The sequence below is a fragment of the Daphnia pulicaria genome, chromosome 7 (genome assembly GCF_021234035.1).
Source record: "Daphnia pulicaria isolate SC F1-1A chromosome 7, SC_F0-13Bv2, whole genome shotgun sequence".
Classification (NCBI taxonomy): domain Eukaryota; kingdom Metazoa; phylum Arthropoda; class Branchiopoda; order Diplostraca; family Daphniidae; genus Daphnia; species Daphnia pulicaria.
In genome coordinates, this window is record NC_060919.1 from 18,113,372 (window position 1) to 18,121,582 (window position 8,211).

The 8,211-nt window shown below is 46.8% G+C and overlaps 1 pseudogene; it reads right to left on the bottom strand.

Moving 5' to 3' along the window:
* Nucleotides 1-1,854: 1,854 nt before the first annotated feature.
* LOC124349138 lies at nt 1,855-4,950 on the bottom strand (annotated as a pseudogene).
* Nucleotides 4,951-8,211: the final 3,261 nt, after the last annotated feature.

An 8,211-nucleotide genomic window follows, 5' to 3' on the forward strand; every position in this document is an offset into this window, starting at 1 on the left:
TTGCTGTTGCATCAACAGGTTCATCCGCTGGAATAGAAGGGAATAAGCTCTCCGTAGAATATTCTAAATTCGTCTATAACAAATAAGTCGATTCCCGGTGGAATATAACGAGATCAAACGATGATAATGTTTCCTACCTTTTGTGTCTGTGTGTGTGTAATATTCAGCAGCCATGGTTTAGACTTGTGTGTGTGTGTGCATGTTCCCGGTATGCGCTTACTGCTGCTGGAGGGTTTTTTTTTATTTTTTGACTCCGGCGGAAGTGACGTCAAAAGAGGAGCCGGTGGAGAGGAGCCAGTGCGCCCGTGTTCTCTCCTGCCACATTCTAAGAATTCACCTCCCACCACCCTCCACTTAATGCATCGCTTCCACATACAGAGCGCCTTCACGTCGTTCACGTCGTTCACGCAGTTCGTCGCCATGTTTGTTGGAGCGAACGCGGCCGACGTCAGACGTATTGATCGGCTCCGGCGCCCGCGCACTCACGACACCACCCCATAGAAACTCTTGTGACCCCGCGGGACTCACGGGGTCCTATACTCGTCCTCGACTTTCATTCATAAAATTCGGGAGCCCCCCCCCCCTCATCTTCTGAACGGGCATCGACCATCATTGCACCGATCAACTCCCCCACCTCGCAGCAACAACAACAACAACAACTAGCAAGTCATTCATCACGACGAGAGCAAATAATGCGTTTGATGTTAGTTGATTGATTCCTCCACCAACGTAATTCTGTCTATAAATAAAAAACAACACAAATTTACGAGTAGTAATAAGTGACAGGAGTATACGTGTGTGCAACTTTGATCCATTTTGCGATTAGATTAACCTTTTTGAAGATGGGTGATGGCGGAACAAAAGGTTGTACGTCGACTGGATAGAACCGGGGTTGACACTTGGACGCCATGACTGGCTTTTTATTGATCTGTGAGAGCAGCCGACTCTGTGTGTGTGTATGTGTAGGAGGATATACTACTAACTTTGTGATGTATACTCTTGTTTCATTCTTGAAACGGTGCCAAATTTATCAGAGTTTACCTGATTTAAAATAAATGAACGAAATCATTTTTTTTTTCAATCGGAGGAGCCAACCAAAATTCTTTTTCTTTTTTCTTTTTTTGGTTTTGCAAATTTTTTTTTTGTCGAAATGGTTTGGCTCCTCGTATACTTTTATTGTGTGTCAATTGTGGTGGCACTCAGTTTTTCTCTGGCCATCCAAAACATACAAAAGTGGCTCATTCACACACTGAAAACAAACAGCCATTTGAAATTGTTGAACAAGAGTTACAAATATTAGAATAATCAGATTCTTCACGAACCCGCGACATTGAGAAAAATGGCCGTTACATAAAAACTCTCCATAATGCATTTTGTTTGTCTTTACATACAACAAATTTAAATATATAAAACCTGTGTGAGTTCCTTTTTTTGTGTGTGCTAAGTTGTTTGCTCTCAAATTCAATAGTATATATGTTGTATCACCTCGCCAAATTAGCTTTGTAATCAAAATTGTTTGACACGTAACAAATAAAAATTATTTGGTGTAAAAAATTTATCAAAAAGTTTGTTGCAGTCAGGATTTGCAATTGAAAAAAAAAAACAGTGGGAAATCAAAACAAACAAGGTGTGCCGGATTTTTCTTCATTGAAATTTGTTGCCACAAATATTCAAAGACAAAATTGTAGGAGTAAGAAAAACAAGTCCCCCTCCATTGAATGAAGCCAAAAAAATTTGAATAAACATCAACAGGTAAATATATATATGTGTGTAGGAAAAACAAACAATCGATAGTGAGTATAGATTTTTATATATCGTTTCACACAGTGCTCCTCCCCATTCTAATTAAAAAAAAAACCAAACATCCTCAACTAATTTTTTAACGAGACGGGGCTCTCTTGAATAGCTCATTAACACACACACACAAATGAATGAATGAATGAATAATATCGATTGTTAAAAAAATGTGTCAAAATCAGCCAAAGCCCAAAAATAGTATACACACATTGGTATAAAATTTTAATTATTATTTAATTAAATTTAGTTTCTTGTTTTTCAAAAAAACATTTAGTAAAACACACATCATCAGCGCGTGAGCTCCTCTCATTTGAACTTGTTGTTTTTTTAAAAAAAGAAAGAAACACGAAAACAATTTGGGATCAAATTGAGAAGAAAGCGATGTAGTAGTCGTCTTTTTGTGAAGGTGAATAGAAGGAGGGCGGGTCTAATTGAAAATGGACACACACGACAACGGTCTAGAGTGGATGTCATTGAATGAAAATGAGGAGCGAGAGGAGCTATGTATATACCAAATCGATGGCACTGAGGTCTGTCTTGTCCCGAAAAGAATAAAAAAAAAAGGGTTTTTTCTTTTGAAATCAATACAAAAGAAACCCAAAATAAAAACCCAATTGTCTGTGTGTGTGGGGGGAAGGGGGGGAGGGGAGGACTTTGTGCCGATGCAGCGAATAGAGGAAAGACACGCAACAAATTCAACACGAATATAATACATAATAATATAATTAATATCAGCTGTAAAATCGAATTTTTTCCCACACATATCTCAAAAAGTGACGATGCTGTTTTATAGATGCCCCGTTTGCGCTATTTTTTTTATGTGTGTGCAAAAATTTAAATATTTCGGCTAAGTACTTTTGTTTTCGCTTTCGCTTAAAAAGACAATTTTGGCGGTTCTTCTTCTTCTTTCTGTTAGGATGATGACGATGATGGATACATTTGTTGACGTAGTCACATGATATTATGAGCTAAGGACGATGGCACTGAGATCACATCCGACGGGGACGAAACGGCGCTCCGGCTCGTCGTCGATGGAGTCTGCGTTGCGCTCCGGGCCCCACCCAGCTGGCCCGTTGAATTGGATGAAGACGAATGGGCCGAGGCGGAAGCGGCGGCGGCCGAATTGCTGCTCAGCCGGTGGGACGTCGACTCGCGTTTGACCCGTTGCTTCAGATGAACTTTGGCGTGTCGCTTCTTCTCGTCGGAGCGGGCGAATTTGCGGCCGCACTGGTCGCAGGCGAACGGCTTCTCGCCCGTGTGCGTCCGGATGTGAGTCGTCAGGTGGTCGGAGCGCGAGAAGCCCCGCATGCAGATCCGGCACTGGAACGGCTTCTGACCCGTGTGGATGCGAATGTGGCGGGTCAGCTCGTCCGACCGGGAAAACCGCCGGTCGCACGAGTCGACCGGACAGGCGTAGGGCCGCTCGTGAACGGGCGTCTTGCTCGGACGCACTGGATAGCGACGGGCTTTGACCGGAACCAGGCGGATGGGTCCACCGCTGCCTCCACTTCCGCCTTGCTGCTGGTAGACTTGCGAGAGGATTTCGTGTCCTTTGCTCGTTGACGGAGTGTAATCCGCCAGACGGACTTCTCCGGAAGACGCTCCCCCGGCGCTGCTGGATGCTGAGCTGCCCGCAGAGTAATTGCCTCCGGTTTCGCTACTGCTGCCCGGATAAGCTCCACCTCCGCTGATGGTCGTCAGCGGCTCCTGTTTGGGTATCAACGGCCCCGCTCCGTAATCTCCTCCTCCGACGGAAGGCGGCGGAGGCGAAAAACCAGACCACTGGTACTTTGGCGGAGGCTGTTGTTGCGGCGATGGATTGGAAGGAGCCGAAGCGTACGACTCGTCGCCGGCCGCCTGCTGGAACGAATTCGAATGTTTGGCCATTTCGATCGACTGGCTGTCGTAGTTTTGCTGGACCAACTGCGTCATGTCTTGGCCGTGCTGCGATGAATCAAAGTGATGGTGATGGTGCTGGTGATGTTGTTGCTGTTGCTGCTGTTGTTGTTGCTGCTGTTGATGATGCGCATGGTGATGTTGTGACGACTTATCGGTCGGTTGTTGCTGCTCCGGTTGGTGGCCGAAGAAGAAGAGCGGATTGATGATGGAAGGTTTGGCGTCCGGTCCGGATACAGCGGCGGCTGAAGCGGCGGCCGTGTTGAGGATCCAGTTGATGGAAGCCAGTCCCGTGTTAGGGGAAAGAATGTCCGGCGTGCTGGGCATGGGACCGGGCAATGACAATAGGTGTCCAGCTGCCCCGTGACTTCCAGCCGAGGCGGCGGGTCCGCTGTTGGCCGTCGAGCTGAAGACTCCGCGGTAGCTCATGAGTCGACTTTGCTGGGCCGACACCTGGGCGTGCGGATGCAGTCCGTCCGTCGGGTACATTTCCAACGATGTGTCGTCTTCGTCTTCGTCGATCCTCGTCTCTTCCGCCTTCCTCTTGAGAGACGGGCCGCTGCGGCTGTCGCTAACTGGGCCGGCGGGACTGACGAGGGCCACTTCCAGCTCGTCTTCGACCAGAACAATTCCGCTGGGACTTGCGACAACGCTACTGCAGCTGGAATTGGAGGAGGAGCTGCTGCTGGAGCTGCTGCTGGAACTGGAACTGGTGCTGGAACTCTCGTTGGACGTGCTGCTGCTACTTCTGCTCCCGCAATTCGATTCGATTTCAACTTGTTGCAGCTCAGCCGCCGTCGGCTCGTCCAACCCCAAATCCGAATCCAATCCAGTGCCTGTGTTTAATCACATTCAAAAAGATGAAATTGACGTTGAGATAAAAAAATAATCCATGTACAATAAACGATAACCTTGAAAGGACGAACAAGAAAAGAATAAAAGAAGAAGAAGCGCGCAAAAGCTCAGCCATTGGATGAATCATTTTGGCGTTTGTTTATGTTTTGGCAGAGAAATTGGCGATCGATACACTTCCGGTCCGTTATTCTTGTTGGCTCATTTTCCCCTCCTCCCACTTTTCTCTTTGCGATGCAGCGCACTGGGATATGTAGTAGAGGAAAAAAAAGAAGAAAAACGAAAAAGACGAAGAAGAAAAAGGGAGAAATTCCGCTTTGTATTGATCCGGCCGGAGTTGTGTGTGTATACGCTGACTGCATGTACACGAGAGACGGGCGGCGCTGGGCGCGCGCACGCCGGGCACAGCGCCCAGCGCTAGTCGTCGAGCGGTTTCGTTATTCGGGTTCCGGAGCAGCAACCCAAGCGGCAGGGGGATAGGGGGGGAGGGGACGGCGTCGGCGGCGTCGGCGGCGGCACCGAGAACACAACCATCGAACAATAAATCAATAAAACGCCGATCGATCGACTACTACACTCATCTCCTCCCGCTTAATATTTTTTTGTTCTTTTGACGATGTCAAACTTTTCAACTCCCCCACCCCCCACCAGAAAAACAAACTGTCAATGGGATGTTCATCCAATAAATCATCAAAAAAAGATCCATCCACAATTTCCAGGGACAACAATTCCTTCGGTGGGTGGAGTCTATTAAGAAATCAGGATCAAAATGGATAGGACGTGAAAAATAAAATAAAAAGACAGCAGCCAGGAGCTCTGCTGCTCTGGTCACGCCAGCCGAGAGTTGCCACGGAAAATAAGCGCCCTGGAAAATCTTGACAAACAAAAGTCGGGAGGAGGGAAACAAAAAATCTCGGGAAACCTGTTGTCTTGGTGTGGATAGAAAATAGGAGCATGACAAAGCTGGATATAGCCATCCGACTATTCTCTCTCTCTCTTTCCGTCTATATAGATTGAGAATAGTCGTCGTCGTGTGTGTGTGTGTGTGTGTTGTGGCTTAACAACTCTCACGACAACCAACCAATGGGCAACCGGCTGAAATGACGTCAAGGAGATAAAACAGACAATGACATCACGCGCCACTCTCTCTCACACACAACACACAACACACCAAAGATAGGACAGCACAGACTCTCCTCTTGTATGTGCCCGCCGCCCTTTTGATTTCGCGCCCGGTCCCGCGTGTGGCCAAGTATGGACCATAAGTTGTTCCGTCCAGATTAGAGAAATCTCGTAACCTTCGCTGTTGTAGATGTTTAGCGCTTCGGTTCGGTTGGGTTCGTGTTTTTTTATTTATTAAAAACAATGACGTGAGCTCCGCAACTGACGTCAGATTATCTACCTGTCATTCAGCGCACTCACGAAGGTGACGCGTCTTTTTCGGAAGAACCGCCGCAGTAAAACGACGACGTCGCTTCGAAAAATTGAACGAACGAAAAAAAAAGGGAATCGCCAGAAGGGTGGTGACGTCATCCGGCCATCCATGACGTTGCCTCCCGAACAAACCGAATTGTAGCGCATCAAGATAATAACTAAACAAATACCTTACTACTACGGTATTTGACTACTACTACTACAATTGTTAAGCCGACGGGCGGGATGGGGATGTTGCAATTTTTATTACAAAATTCTTACCGCTGAAAACGGACGGAAGGGTCGGCAGGACCGCGGAAGGTCCGAAAGAAAAGATGGGCAAATCCATAAAATTGGAAATGCCCGGCGTGTTGAGGCTGTCGTTGATGTTGTTGGCGTCGGATCTGATTCGCCCGAGTCCGGCCACGTTGGCCGAATCGTCGGGCATTTCGGCTTTGAACGTTTCAAAGTTGAGCAGGTGATGAAAGTGAACGTTGGCCTCGCCGAACGACATGGTTTCCAATCCGTCCATGATCATGGCTGAAGATTCGGGATCGCTCGATTGAGGATGGACGACAATTTGGCTACTGGTAGCTCCTCCCGAAACTACTGCGGCACTTGGCAATAGTTGACTGGACGAACGAGGAGACTCTGGACCAGTCTGTGCCGGTGGGGCTCCTCCGCCAACCGCCGAAGCACTCAGCGACTGGTCGCTACCCGATGGCGGGTCAATGATTGACAATTCAGCACAATCAAACAACACGTGCACCACCGAATGCCGACGGAATGATCATCGAAAGTCAAAATTTCTTTGGACTTTTGGTAATTTTTCTTCTCGTTATTTTTCTTGTTTGGGCTTTTTTGGGATTTTCAAATTTTCCCGCTAATTTCGTTGTTTGAATTTTTGAATTTGGCGGTCAAAGAAGTTGAGAAGCACGTGCCGGAATTGTTGTCGAAATGTCGATTCAAACGGAAGCAGGGGAATAAATAACCGAATTGTCGTGTCAAAATTTGAATCGTTTCCGTGATGAATTTGAATATTTCAAATCACGCGCCAAGGAACAACTTTCTTGTTTTTCCGTGTAGTAGTGTGACGACAGGGTTAAAATGTAGTGCAAAAGACTTAATTTGAAAACACGTGAATCTTGTTCAAAGTCTGGCGGGAGACTGAGGATGAATGCCGTCCACTCACGGCTCTATGAATGAACGAAACCGGAAAGACCCAAGCTCCGCCCCGTCCCAATGGCGGCGGGCCCGGCCCGCACGGCGCAGCACCGGGGTGACGTCACCACTCCCCGGTACATGTGACGTCACGTCCATTCACGCTATAGGCAGCAAAGGAGAGAGAGAGAGAGCTTATCTTTCGTATAGAAAAATGGGACTCTCTCTCTCTCTCTCACTTTTTCACGTTATATTTGTTTGTTATGTTCCGAGAAACGTCTGCGCCGGCGCTGTGGCGGAGTTTCCCACCCAACCCCACCCTCCCCCAGCTTTTAAAAGTAAAGAAACATTTTCTGTCGTATAGGGCCCCTCACGCGGGCACGCGATAGAATCCTTTTATCGCTGCAGTATAAACCGTCAATGACCATATAAGGACATTCGCATTTCTTTGAACTATTTGACCAAATAAAACCAAATTTACTACGTCGAGATGATTCGCAGCAAACAGAACGGGCGCTATCCAAACAAAAAAAATGTTGTGACTAAACGCGTGAAAAAAAAAAGAAAAAAGAAACGGTGACGCAAGAATTGCAAAAACGGCCATTGTTTTTTTTTTTATTTTGGCCTGTTCTCAGATGGCGCCCGTGACCACAAACCAATAACAAAAAGTGGTGACGTGTTTCTTGTAAATTCCATGACGTCACTTGGACCAATCACCTTGAGGGTTTTCGGTTCTGAGCTGCCGCGCGCTCTCACCTGCGAGAAATTGAGTCTATGCCGTGCGGCGCTTGTTCACCTGTCGCTCGGCTGTCCTTTTTACCTGTTGCCATTCCGATCGAAACTTTTTAAATCGGTCGACCTAATCCACTTGATTCCCAATGCTAAAAATAAAATCATTCATTCAGACAATTCACGCGTCGTGATTCACCTTTAATTGGCAATGATGTGATTACTGGAGTGAAAAAGAAAATTGACGTTTTTAGCAAAAATAAAAAGAGGAAGGTGGGCCAGTTCCGGCGTGACATTTTCCACGAGTAAATTTTCCGATGAAAACTTTTATCAAAGAAAAAGGAGAAAAAACTCGTGTTTGCA